At 31.5% G+C, this 13,826-nt stretch overlaps 2 long non-coding RNA genes across 3 annotated transcripts; both read right to left on the bottom strand.

Annotated features, from left to right (window-relative positions):
* Positions 1 to 1,158: 1,158 nt before the first annotated feature.
* Positions 1,159 to 2,484, bottom strand: LOC121222507 (uncharacterized). Its single transcript, XR_005919828.1, has 2 exons — positions 2,307 to 2,484; positions 1,159 to 1,650 (listed from the first exon to the last, which is right to left on the bottom strand). It is a non-coding gene; the product is annotated as an uncharacterized lncRNA (long non-coding RNA).
* Positions 2,485 to 7,190: 4,706 nt separating this feature from the next.
* Positions 7,191 to 12,957, bottom strand: LOC107916044 (uncharacterized). Of its 2 annotated transcripts, none has more exons than XR_001689359.2 (3): positions 12,767 to 12,956; positions 12,572 to 12,663; positions 7,191 to 7,549 (listed from the first exon to the last, which is right to left on the bottom strand). It is a non-coding gene; the product is annotated as an uncharacterized lncRNA (long non-coding RNA). The 2 variants fall into 2 exon arrangements; XR_001689360.2 differs by lacking the exon at positions 7,191 to 7,549 and adding an exon at positions 7,556 to 8,089 and having other exon boundaries at positions 12,767 to 12,957.
* Between the last annotated feature and the right edge of the window lie 869 nt (positions 12,958 to 13,826).

Below are 13,826 nucleotides of genomic sequence, written 5' to 3'. Positions count from 1 at the left end.
ATTGAGTGTTGAGTTGATTTTTAAATTTTGATATCAGTAATTTTTTCCTTCACTTTCATTCTGGTTTCTTGGGAAAATGATGAATTCTGTGTGTCAAGTGTTAATCAAAAAAAGAAAAAGAAAATATTTTCCAACAATAAACTAGTAAAACAAATGCAAAATACTCAGATTTTCCAACGGCTTAAGTTTCGGATAAAACCGATCGATTTGAAGAAAAGAATCGAGTCTCTCATCGACAAGGAATACCTGGAATGAGACAAGAACAACCCATAAATATACATTTCATTGGCATAAACTTTTTTTACCATTTTTGTTGATGATAGATTTTTCCTTTGTAAATGACATTGGAAACTTTGATTTTGTTTGAAATCACATTGTTAGGTCCATGTACAGTAATTTGTAGTAATAAAGATTGTAATTGTAAAGGAAAAAAAAAAAGAAATACTCTTCCTTTCAAGATAACCCAAATCCTCTTTTTGTTCTTCATCATTAAATCAAGTTTAGCATTTAAAATTTTAAGCAAACCCAGATAAAAATTCTAGAGGGTATCATGGTCATGGATTTTTCCTTCAGAGTTTCATATCAAAGTTCGTGTTTTTTGTCTCGACAAACTCCATCAGATACCACCACGGTGACTAGACATGGACTCACTTTACAAACTTTTCATGCATCAACACAATCTAATCCCCACATTTTAATTCACTAACATACACCCAACAAAACATACATCTCATAGCATACATTCCAGACATACATATACAACCATACTTCAACGTTTCAATACTCAGACACCAATCATAACTAGGGGTGTGCATTCAGTTAACCAACCGGTTAACCGACCCGAAATAGCTATAAACGAATTAACCGACCTTCCAAAAATTTTAACCGTTAACTGAACTGAATTTTTTTAAAAAAGCATTAACCGAACCGAAAATTTTTCGGTTAAACCGGTCGGTTAACCGAATTAACCGAAAATTATATAGTTTTTATTTCTGGTTAAAAATTAACCGAATTAACCGAATTAACCGTTTTTAGGTGATGGTGTGTTATTAAGTATGTTTTTATTGTGAAATATAATTTATAATAGCCTATTTCTGTAGCAATAACATACATTTTTGTTTTATTATTATTAAGAAAGTAAAACAGTACAGTACAGGGTGAGAAAATCCTTGCATTTCATAAAGAGGGACAAAAACATAGCAATGAGACAATTCAGAAAAATCCGCCTCCAACAAATCCCTTCATTTTAGCAAGATCAACAACAAATTACGAAGAAGCTAAATATAAAGATGATCTTTCCATGCCTGTTTTAGCCAAGCTATCAACTAAACAGTTTGCTTCACTAACAACAAACACAAAGGATAAATCAATGATAGCTCCTCAATCTCTTTGGCAAATACATGGGAAATCCATTAAGAGCATTTGAAGAATTTGATTCAACAATAAGCTTAACTTTGTGCAGCCAATTGGTTTGAACAAAGACATCTAATTGCTAACAATTCAACCAAATTAGCATCAAGAGCATAGATCAGTCCAAAGAATAAGGCTAAAATTATTCCTTTATCATTGCGTAGGGCACCTCCATATCCACTCCTACCAGACAAATTTTAGAGTACCTTCAGGCGGAGGGTACCATCTCTTTATTACTTTCTTAATAACAAACATGGAAGAATTTATTGGCATCGATTAAAATAAATTAGTACCGATCAACATATGTACGAATGCAATGACATTTGAGTTTGGAAAAGTCAATCAATATTAGAGTTGCAGTCTACCAATTATCTGGAAGTACACAATTTAGACCATTTCAAGCTTGAGTTTATCCTTTCAAAAAAACAAAAAAAAAAACCTTGAGCTTATTAATTTTAAATCGTCTCTTCAGTTAATTCCAAGAATAAAAAAGAAATTAAATAATTGTAGCCCCCAAATTTAGACAAAACACAAGTGATATTCACTTGGTAAACAAGCATTTTCACTTGGTAAACATAATCGAGGGGATTTTAAACTTTTGAGATGTTGTTCAAGACTTGTGGTGCTACAAATGTTGCCGGGACTGGATTTGAAGAGAGGAGGGACACTGCCTTTTCAATGTTGGAAAGTGGGGTGGTTAGCAACCAAGGTTTTTACACCACAAATCAGATGAGAAAAGCAGAAACCTTGAAGGTAAATCAGAAAAAAGGTAGACGAACTAAACAATAAACACCCCAAAACAAAACCCTAAAATATATCTACTAGCAGAAAATGAAATATAATAAAGACACGTTGAAGAAATTGGAAAAAAAAAAGAAAGGGAGAAGAAAGCAAACCTGGGTCTGGCCGTCTGGCGTCTGGGTATTGAAGAAATTGGAAAAAAAATGAAAGGGAGAATGAAACTATGAAAGATTGAAAGTCGATTGTTGCTGACTTGCTGTAATGCTGTTACAGTGTTACTTACCTGTTGAGAATTAAGAAAACTAGAACAAGACAGGTTCAGTTATTGGACAGTCCAAGTCCAACGAGAGAAAATAAATTGGTCTGGGTTTAATTTAATGCCCATGATATTTACCCTACAAAATTCGGTTAAACCGAAAAATTCGGTTAACCGACCGGTTTCTAACCGATTTAACCGTTAACCGAAAAATTAAAAAATCCTTACCTGATCCCCGACCGAAAAAATTAGTTAACCGACTGATTAACCGAATTCGGTCGGTTAACCGAATTTTTTCGGTTTTACCTGAATTTTGCACACCCCTAATCATAACATACTTGAATTTATCAAATTCACTACCAATATACTTACTACACTTTTCATAGTTTCGTATTCATAGTTCAATCAATATCCTATAAGTATTTCTTGATATGAACAATATACATGCAAGACTCAACATAGAACTCACCTGATTCATACTTACTATAGTTTAAAACTCCAGATCCAGATATCCATCTCGAACCAGCAACAACCACTTCTTTTAGAACATAAGAACATCATTAAGACTCATTTGTATACAATTTACCATCAATTCGAACACTAACAACTCCCATGCAAAGCCTACTTACATCTTACTATTCATGCACATTTTATAGACTTACTCTTTTAACATGTAGAATAGTAATACTTACCCTTGAATGGAATAATCATTGATCATAATATAACAATAGCCTCTAGATCTCAAAGTAGGATACATTCAAATTTAAGGAAGGTTTCAATAAATACCACTTAAGGAAGAGTAAGAAGAAAGAAAAACCCTTTCAAAACTCATCTCTCTCACTTATAAATATAACTTAACTTACTTAGTGGAGTTTAACAAGTGTCATATGTTTCAAAACTTGCCTTCTTAATGGCCTATAGTTTTTTAGAGAAGTATAAATAAATACCTTGAAATCACCATTACTCATCTTGGCTATCTCGTTGATTTCTAACCAAGTTACTTAAAATCTAACTAGCATAGTATTCCAGACAAATCAGACGTGCTATGCCTTAGGCGACTACTAATTCCATACTTACCATTTATCTCTTAACATGGACTTTTCATTAATATAGTAGAATATTATGAAGTCAAGTTCTTACTTTCTTATGTGGCGGATGCTATATGCCCACACTTATATGCCAAAACAATCATTTGAGCGGTTAACACTACGCTAGACAAACTATTTACAGCTATATGCCAACACTTTTGACCCGCCAAATCTAGGGTTGTAACACCCCTAACCCTAATCCATCGCTAGAATAAGGTTACAGAGCATTACCGGAGTTTATAAATCAAATAGATAGAAAATGCAAACATTTTCTATTATATAGCATTCATTTCAAAAACCAATCAAAATCATACATATTGTCTCTTATATGAGCTATCGAGGCTTAAAATACACATTAGAAACAAATCGGGACTAAATCAGAAACTCAAAAAATTTTTCGGAAACATTTAATATTTTCAACATTGTAGGGGTCACACAGCCGTATGACTCACACGGTCAAGAGACACGCCCGTGTCTAAGGCCATGTAACTCACTGACATGCATTCTTTTAAAAGATACAGGGGATACACAGCCTTGTCACCTTGCCGTGTGTCACACACGGTTGAGACACATGCCCGTATCTCTGCTCGTGTGGATGAAAATAGGCTATTTTATAAGTCATTTTTCTCACCCAACAAGGCATGTACCTTCAGTTAACATTGTGCATATAAACAAGTCATATTGTGGCATCCAAAACAAGTAAAATCAATCCCTAAACATGCAGTATATTTACATACAACCAATATACCCTTAGGCATCTTAAATGACAATTATAAATATGTTTAACCATATAATCCATGTAACCAAGTAATCCACCAACTTTTATGTCTAATCGCATTAATACACAACATGTAAATCATTTACTAAAACTTACCATTTGGTACCAATTGTATTACTTACTCAATAGCATCAAATAAATATATACTTACTATCGCATAGTACCAAATCACACCAAGTTATAAAACGTACCTCATATGCATTTTCAACTACTATTTTACCTTTTATCATTCAACCACAAATCATTCCACACATTCACATTTTAAAGCAAATTGCACATATCAAATTTCCAAAACATAAGCCAAATGAGTGACTAAACTCAACAATCACATATAGGTCAATATTTAGCCAAAAATAACCTATACATGCCATTATAACCAAAATCAAAACATTCAAAAGCACCGATAGAACTGATGGATAGTGTGATATAACTCTGAAAAGCTTCCAACCCAATCAAGCTTCCGATAATCTGACAAGTAAAAGGAAACAACTACGTAAGCAATGAATGCTTAATAAGCTCGTATAAACTTTAATCATATCAATTCATTTCAAATATGAAATTTATACATATCAACAATAATCCAATATTGATACCACAATACTCATTAAGTTATATTCAACAACTCACAAGATGAATAAATCTATAGTATCATTTATACATATTATTCCTAGCATAGTAGGATTTTAAACAACTTTAACTCTTCCAAATTTCTTTATTTTCATTTGCATTTCTTTACTTTCCACACTCATTCCATATGCGTAACACACTAGTCATAAGCATATCATTCAACCATAGCCACAAGCTAGTGCATTTAAACATAGCCTTTTTCAAATTAATCACATGATAAGTCATTTCATAAGAAATTGCATAACTTAAACCTTACCACTCTTTCATGGGCACTAGCATATTTTTCATTTGAGTACTTACCCTTTCAATGCATTATATAAATAAACATATTATCATTTAACCAGTAGCTTAGCACTTACCTAAGCATCAAACAACAACACTTGTTAGTGTACTTGAACATATTTTATATAAATTCAAAATTGATAAACTTATTTTCTCAACATGTCACACTTGAGTTTATTACACATTTCAACTTACATAATTTCCATTTATCAACATGTAAAGATAATCACATATATACATGTCATGATACATATCATTCTCTTACTGTTTCTTCATAAACTTATATCATCTATATCATTATATCCATATATCATGTACCGTCATTTCTATGCATTTCATATATATACCTGTATTAGTTTGTATCAACTCATATTGTCTCGTAACAGAATATTTCCCATTGAACAATTTAGAATATCATTGGATACACGGGTAGTACACACGAAGTGTACTGAACTGTAATCCGTCAATTCATATGCATGTAAGTTCATATGAGCTGTAAACGGGAAGCTCTTCCGAGCCATATAATGGGAAGCTCATGTGAGCTGTATATTGGGAAGCTCTTGCGAGCCAAATATCGGGAAGCTCAAGAGAGCTATTAATCGGAAAGCTCATGAAAGCTAAGTATCAGGAAGCTCAAAAGAGTTATAGTGTGTTCGCAACACATGCAGGATCACAACCAAATCGGGAACCCTAATGACATGTCATTTGTATCCTTCAAATTTCTAAGGTTCAAACGGGACTCGATATTCATCATACATTGTTGAATTTACGTTGTTTCATAACACGACAACTTGCATACTAACATATATATATTAATTTGATCACAATATAATCACCTATTAACACTTACTTTAATCAAAGTTATACAGAGTACAGTTCGTACGAACTTACATGGCTAAATTACAGAAATACCAAGATTTAGGGGCATTTTAGTAATTATATATTTTCCTCGATTTTCCACTCGATCCTGATCTAAAATAATAATTTCATTCAAAATATTAATTTAGACAATAAAACAATTCATTTCATGTAATTTGGTCATTTTTGACATTTTTCCAAAATTACCCCTAAAGTTTTTTATTCAATTTGGTCCCTGAACCTAAAACATGTAAATTAACCTTTTTTTAATAAAAATCCAAGCTAGCCAAATTTTCATGGCATTTAATAAATCCCATTTTGGCAATAATTTCACAACAACCCTTGTATTTTTACTATTTTAATAATTTAATCCCTAATCAAAAAATTCATCAAAAATCACTTAATAAAATACTTTTAAATAACAATTAATATCTCAAATTCATCATTTAATATTAGAAATCACAAGGTTCATCAATTTCAACTTTCAAAATTTTTAATAAAATCAAAAACTAAAAAATATTTAGTTGGACCTAATTGTAACAATCTCAAAAACATAAAAATTACAAAAAAAATGGGTAAAAATTGAACTCACTTGAAGCAAATATGCAAAACCAGCTCAAGGAGATCTCCCAATGTCTGTTTGAACCGAAAATGGGAGAAGAAATGCGAAACCTTAAAATCTAATCTATATATTTTTAATTTTAGTTTATTTACCATTTTGCCATTAAATGGCCCTTTTTATTATTTTTTCCTTGTTATGCCGCCTCATCCTATTCATTTAGGTATATTTACTATTTGGGTTTTTCTTTATTTATTAATCAAGCCTTTTAATCACTTAATTATAATTAGCAAGTTTTGCATATTTTTCAATTTAGTTCTTTTTAATTAATTAACTATCAAAACATTAAAATTTTTTAACGAAACTTTAATACTACCTTAATGAAACTCCGTAAATATTTATAAAAATATTTATGGCTCGGTTTACAGAAATGAGCTCTCGATAGCTCATTTTTTAAAATCACTTGACCTAGGGTTTTACCACTCGAACCTAATAAATCATTATAAAACATAAATTACCAATTCAAAAATATTTTTAAAATCCTATTTGACTAGTAAATATTAAATAATAAAATTTACAAGCTTACTCATCGGATTTGGTGGTCTCGAACCACTGTTTTTGACACCATTAAAAATCGGGCTATTATAGGGGTGTTACACGTTTTTTGAATAACTACCTCTTGCAATTCATTATTAGTGAGGCACAACTAAATTGTTGATAGTTTCTTCTCATCAAGCTTGTCCTATTCTATCTGATTCGCATCCGTGGGCTTTAGCCCTGTAACGACCTTTTTCACATCGTTCTGAACCAGACTTGTCGTCATCCGAACTTGTCACAAACTAAAACTTGTGATCCTACCGAACTTCTCGATATCGTACCTCATTACCATCTTTGAACGGGTTGTATGTGAAAATCGAACCAAGCTTTGATACCAGTTTGTTGGGGTAAACCTGTATTATGCAACGAACAAGAATGAAAAATAAGAAAATTGGACACAAATATTTACATGGAAAAACCCTTTCGAAGAGGATATAAAACCAAAGGCAAAGAAAACCTTACTAAACCTGCAAAAATCGAAGAGGAGTACAAGATGGAGAAACAAACAAAACCCTAACTAGAAAAATATAAAGTTTTCCCGAAAATTTCCACAAACTCTCTCTTAATTATGTTGCTAAACCTTACTCTCTATGATTGCTAAAAGCACTATTTACAGGTTAAAATTCGTGATTAACCTGATTTGAGTATCATAAAGTTATTAGAGTTCAATTGGGAAAAGATAATAGAGTTTAACTAGGAGAAGAAGCTTGGTTGAGTAGAGAACACGTCGCCACATCATGACGTCGCTATCGGCTCGTCGGGACGTCACTTGTCGCGTCATCAGGACAACGGGTTCTTCTTGTCGGGACATTATGTGTCGCGTAGTCGGGACATTGGCTCTTCCTCGTGGGGACATCAACTCTGTTTCGGACGAAATACGATGCACACTCCACCTATATTGATTATTGTCTATACAAATATCAATAAAAGATTGATGTTGATTAAATACTAGCTTATTTGCCTTTCACTATTACTACAAACTTGGTTCAGTTGATTAATCAACTTAACCAAAAAAAATTAGAAATATTAATAGATTTACTCATTTTTGTTAAATACATGGTAGTTGGTACCATACTAGTATTGGTCGTATTAGTTGGTACGTACCATTTTAGTTCTAAACTAGTACTGAGTAGTTCATATTCCATTCTAATCAAAATTCCGATTGTTTTGGCTATTTCGGTGTGTTTCAGTTGGTTTCAAGCAATATCAGCCTGTACCAGCCCATGTCGGTTGATACAATATTTTTAAATTTTAAATCAAATTTTAAAAGTCTTATCTTAATCATTTTAATTTTTTTTATAATTACAGTTAAAATTATTTTAAAAAATAATATATATATATGTAATTTATTAAGAAACTAAAAATGTATATGAAAAAAAATATTTAAAATTATTAATAAACTTAAAATAGTATATTAAAATATGTCGATACTAATACGTATCAGTACCATGATAAAAACAGTATGCTTATCAAAATTAAACGGTACTGACAACTCCCTTAATTAAATGTTAATTGATTTGGATTGAGTGAAAATTATAATTTGAGTTTGGAATTTTGTTAGGTAGCTCAAGATAGATATTTTAGTTTGGGTTTAGACCACGTGATAGTGATTCTGATTTTGAAGAGTATAATGAGTTTGGATTGTTTAAAAATACATTAGTTGAATAAATTTATATAAAGATTTTAATTTATGTGGAGTAATGATTAATATATTTCACACGAATTTAAATGGTATGATTCTGTTTCTTATTTTTAATTTTGTGTAAAATGATTTAATTCGTCGAACCTAATAAATTAATTAGCTTTAATCTAATTTTTTTAAAAGATAAATTCATTAATTCAGAGAGAAAAATATAGCAAACACTCGTTGTAGATGGTGAAAGACAAGTTTCATCAACACAATAAAGGCTTTAACCTCAGCATTAATAGAACATTATGATACGTTGACAATTGGTTTTGCCACAACTCAAGCACGACATATTTGAAGTGATTGCAAGCACTTAATACAATAATGAAATCAGCCCAAGATAGTCCAAAGTAGCGAGCAAAAATTAACAAGAGAATTAAGTATTCACCAAACTAGAGAGGACTACAACAAAATCATCCCTAAAATTACATGCCTAAGCAAGACTAAAAATTGTGCTACGTGAGTAGACAAAAATTTCTAAAACTAAAAACTTATTAAACAATGGAAAAACAAACAAAAAAATATAAAACTTAAGACAGCATGGGTCTAAATCGACACATGAAATCATTTATTATTCTGAAATACTCTCAAACCAGAAACAAATTAAGAAGTTGATGAAGAGCCACTCACTTTCCAAGAAAAAGTATTGGTGGCCGGTGAAATTTTAGCTAACAACCGGCACCCTCATCTATCTATCACAATTTGTGAAGACAACAAAGATACCCACAAAATAGATTTGTAAACTGAAAAGAGGGAAGACGTGTGTAGTAAATGAGAAGAAGAAAGAAAGAAAGGGTTGATGGGAGCAGAAATAGACGGGCGATAACCAACTTGGAGGCGGATACCATCGCTAAATAAAATTTTTCTCTTTTTGTCTTCAAATCGTTTACTTCTTATCTTTTGTTTTGTTTACATAAAGTTCAGATACTGTCGCAATAAACTATATATTTAAAAATACATAAAGTTTAATGAATTTATTAGTGAGATAAATTATATAAATAATCACTTTAACATAAAAAAAACTTTTATTTTAAACATTTAAAATATAAAAAAAATTACAATTTAAACACTTACCTCATTTCTGTCACTCTCATAAAATGAAATCTATTTGAGCATGAAATAGACATTTTGGGTAAAGACAGAATTGTGTAGGGTCTGGGATATCCTTATCATCATCCAGGGTTTCTATCCTATTGACTTTTCCCTCCTATAGTAGTAGTAGTGTGTGGATTCCCTCTTCCCTTGCAGTATAATTTCTAAAAATAAGAAATATTAATAGATTTAGACAACTCAACATTCTTGATATTTTAATTTTGGGTTTCAACAACAGTTAGGATTTGAAAAAAGTAAACATCAAGTTTAATGCATTTATTAGAGATTATACTTTTTCCAATGTCTTGCCTACTTCAGACTTTTCTCTCCTATTGACTTTTCGCGCCTATAGTATTTTTTTCATTTTCTTTTCAAACCTGGAATATGATTTTGGTTCAATTGTGCTACGAGTCCCTGTATGATGCATAAGTTATTAATTTAATTTCTATACTTTTAACTTTTGTATTTTTAGATTAGCGTTGCTTCTAGGAAGCAATTTTGAGATAAACAATATACTATTTTACAGAATTTAGGCTTTTGGGCAAAAAATTTTAAGCACTTTTAAATGTTCATTAAATTAAAACACACCAACCAAAATCACTTTCTCATGTTCTTTTAACTTTTGCAGGAGTTCCTACTTTCCCTTCTTCTTCTAATATAGATTCTTTAATCTTTGTTACTTCAAGGTATGCTTTTTTTATTTTCCTTTTCCTAATTGGATACAATAATATTTTGCCCACATAAGTTATTAATTTAATCTTTTGTATTTTTAGTCTTTGTATTTTTCAAATTTTAAAATTTCATTCCTAACCAAATTGTAATTGTTAAGTTGTGTGGCAAACATATATATTATTACATTTATAATATCATCTAACTTGTTGTTTTCACGTATTATTCACAAAAGGGTATTTAATGAATTTAACGGATATCATTTGCATTAATATTAAAATTTTAATTTTTGAAAAATTGTAGAAACTAGGAATGTCGACCAAATTAGAGAAAGTAGACCAAATTTATAGCTTTACGCATAGTACAAAACTTAGCTAGTAAAATTTAACCAAACAGATTTAACTGTTTATCGTTCAGGTTAAAACTAAATTTTAAAATTCGAAAAACATATAGACTAAAATTAATCAGTTAAAAAATACAATGATTAAATTGACCAAATTAAAGTACAAAAATTGCAAAACTAATAAAAAGATTTTACCTCTAAATTTTGTCTTTTTAACTAATATGGATCCCCTTTTCCCCTTTTGGCATAGCAAAAATTTATTAATTTTTTTTAAAATAAAAACTAACTTAAATTAAAAGAACAAAAGGAAACTATAGAATATGACTTTTTCATTTTTTTTAATAATCCCCTTCCGAATCCTTAAATAAATTAAAAAATAGTACAAAAAATAATATCAAGTAAATTAATATTTCATGGGCACCAAAATATAATGTTGATCGATGTAAACAAGTAGAATTTAATTTTTGTTTCATTTTATCTTTTCTTTTTTGTATGTTCCTTTAAATGCATTTTTTGTTTATGTTTATACATATGCTGTATTAATTAATTAATTCTCAAATTAACTATTAAAGATTTTTTTTTGGTCATAAATAGTCTCTAAAGTTTTATTCCGTTCACATGTTTTGGCCCAAAATATAACGCCATTAAAAAATATGGGACACTTCGAACGAATAAAATCTCAAAATGTATATTTTATTCTTTTTCAATGACAAAAGAGTTTCCCATTTTCATGGTAGTAATCTTCAAGCATGGTTCATCTTCAAGTGTTGTTCAAGGTTGAAAAAGCAAAGAAGAGAAAATTGAAGAAATTGTGGAAGAAGGGGAGTTAAAGCCCATGAGGGATCATAAGGATCTTGATTCGCAAACAAAGAAATAGCTTGGAGTTTTTGGTCAGCTGCTTCAGTTTTCAACAAGAAATGGTGAGAAATGGTGGTTGGTCAGCTGGATTGCCATTGGAGAAGCCTATCGGGAGAACATCTTGCGTTGCATTTGATGAAAAAGTTTGGGGTTTTGGGAATGAAATTGAATAAATTTAATTTTTGTTTTCACTATTTTTCTACAAATTAATTTTTTAGAATTTTATTTTATTGTTAGTGCTAGTTAGATGGACACGATGCAACTTAGTTTGCATCTTGCCAGCTATATAACTTGTCATATTTTACTATTTTGCTATATTTGGTTACAAACTTCTAAAAGCTAAGTGGAACTAACCACATAATGTCTACCTTAAATGAAAATAATTAGTTGAGGATTCAGAATTTTGAAAAAAACTTCATAAATTGTATGACAGAAAACCAGTAACTGAACCATTTAAAAAAAAACATGATAATCAAACAAGTTTAAGTCAATCAATTAACTGGCTTAACCCAAAAAAAAAGGAATATTAATAGATTTCATTTTTCTTAATGTTAATGATTTTGGGTTCAGGGAGTACTATAATTTTGAGTGGAATTTTGTTTGGGCCTGGATTTTGTATGATAGGTATATTAATTTGGGTTTGGAGAATTTTTACATTCGCACCATTGGTACAAGCCTCGTCCCTCGATAACATATCAGACATAATCTATGTTCAAAGACACTTACATGTGCAAACGTTGTAGGAAGAATGCCCAGGCCTCCTCCATCTCCTACTCTTCTAGAGCAAACGCAAGCGAAACTGTTTTTCTTGTCCCATCCTATTAAACGACCATCAATAACTTCTCTTTGTACCTCCTATATAAGAATGTACCGTCTATTTGGACAATGGGTTTGCAATGTCTAAACCCTTAAACAAATTACCTGAATCTCCAAACTGGACGATTGGAAGAAGTGTGTCCCCCGGACTAAATTTGTGTTGTCATACGCTGGAACCATTTCAATGTTGGATATCGTCTAGAGAGCATATTCTTGAGCCATAGGCACCTGTCTATGTAGTTGATTGTATGATTTTTCCCAGTCCTCGTACAATGCTTCATGGCCTTCTATCTCGTGTTTTGTGCTTTCTTGTACAAGACCGAATATTGGAATCAATTTCGGATCTCCACAATCAAGACTGAAACAAGTATCGAGGGATATTATATTTTTTAATGGCCCACATATGTTTGCTTTTGATATAGGCTACCCGAACCAATCACATGAAATTCTTTTGATAATTTATGCATTTACACACACAAACATAACAATTGGACTTCATGACCTTGAAGTCCATCGACTCCCTAATGTTGTACTCCTTGGTTTGGCTCTACACAACATCTTTCGTCAGGAAGAGTTGGCAAAGTATGAGGTTAACATTGTGATGGAATAAAGGGTAATTCAAATCCAGCAGTTCATAAGCATATTCCATAAATTCATGCCTACAAATGCAGACACCTAACGTTTGATAACATTTTAAGGGCTTGTATGCACGATTACTATAACTCCCTCAACTAGGAACAATCGATCCATCCTTAAGCTTGGGCTCAGTAGCACTTACACCTTCAGCATCTACTTCTTTCTAGACTTGGGCTTCGGCTTAAATGAAGTCACCAACATTATCATTAACAAGCTTTGGGTTTGGGATGTCATTGAATGAGTTGGGTTGAGGTCCAATACTGACTACACCCCTTAGACTGTGCCCCTTATATAACTATCACACATTATCTCACATTATCAGGTGGGTTCACCAGTACTTCGGCGAGCTAGGGTTCACCAAAAGAGTATCAGCAAGAGGTTCGCCAGTAGTAGTGTACGCCAAAAGAGGCGGTAAGAGGGTTTGCCAGATTCATTGCAAGGTAGGTTCGCCAGTGTGTTGGTGAATTGGTGTTCATCTGTTTATTTGGCAAACTGGGGTTTGCCAGTTGAGTTGTGAACTGAGGGTTCA

This window comes from Gossypium hirsutum, chromosome D10, assembly GCF_007990345.1.
Source record: "Gossypium hirsutum isolate 1008001.06 chromosome D10, Gossypium_hirsutum_v2.1, whole genome shotgun sequence".
Taxonomy (NCBI): Eukaryota; Viridiplantae; Streptophyta; class Magnoliopsida; order Malvales; family Malvaceae; genus Gossypium; species Gossypium hirsutum.
The sequence above is the reverse complement of the archived record's forward strand: the minus strand, read 5'-3'. Positions and strand labels throughout refer to the sequence as shown.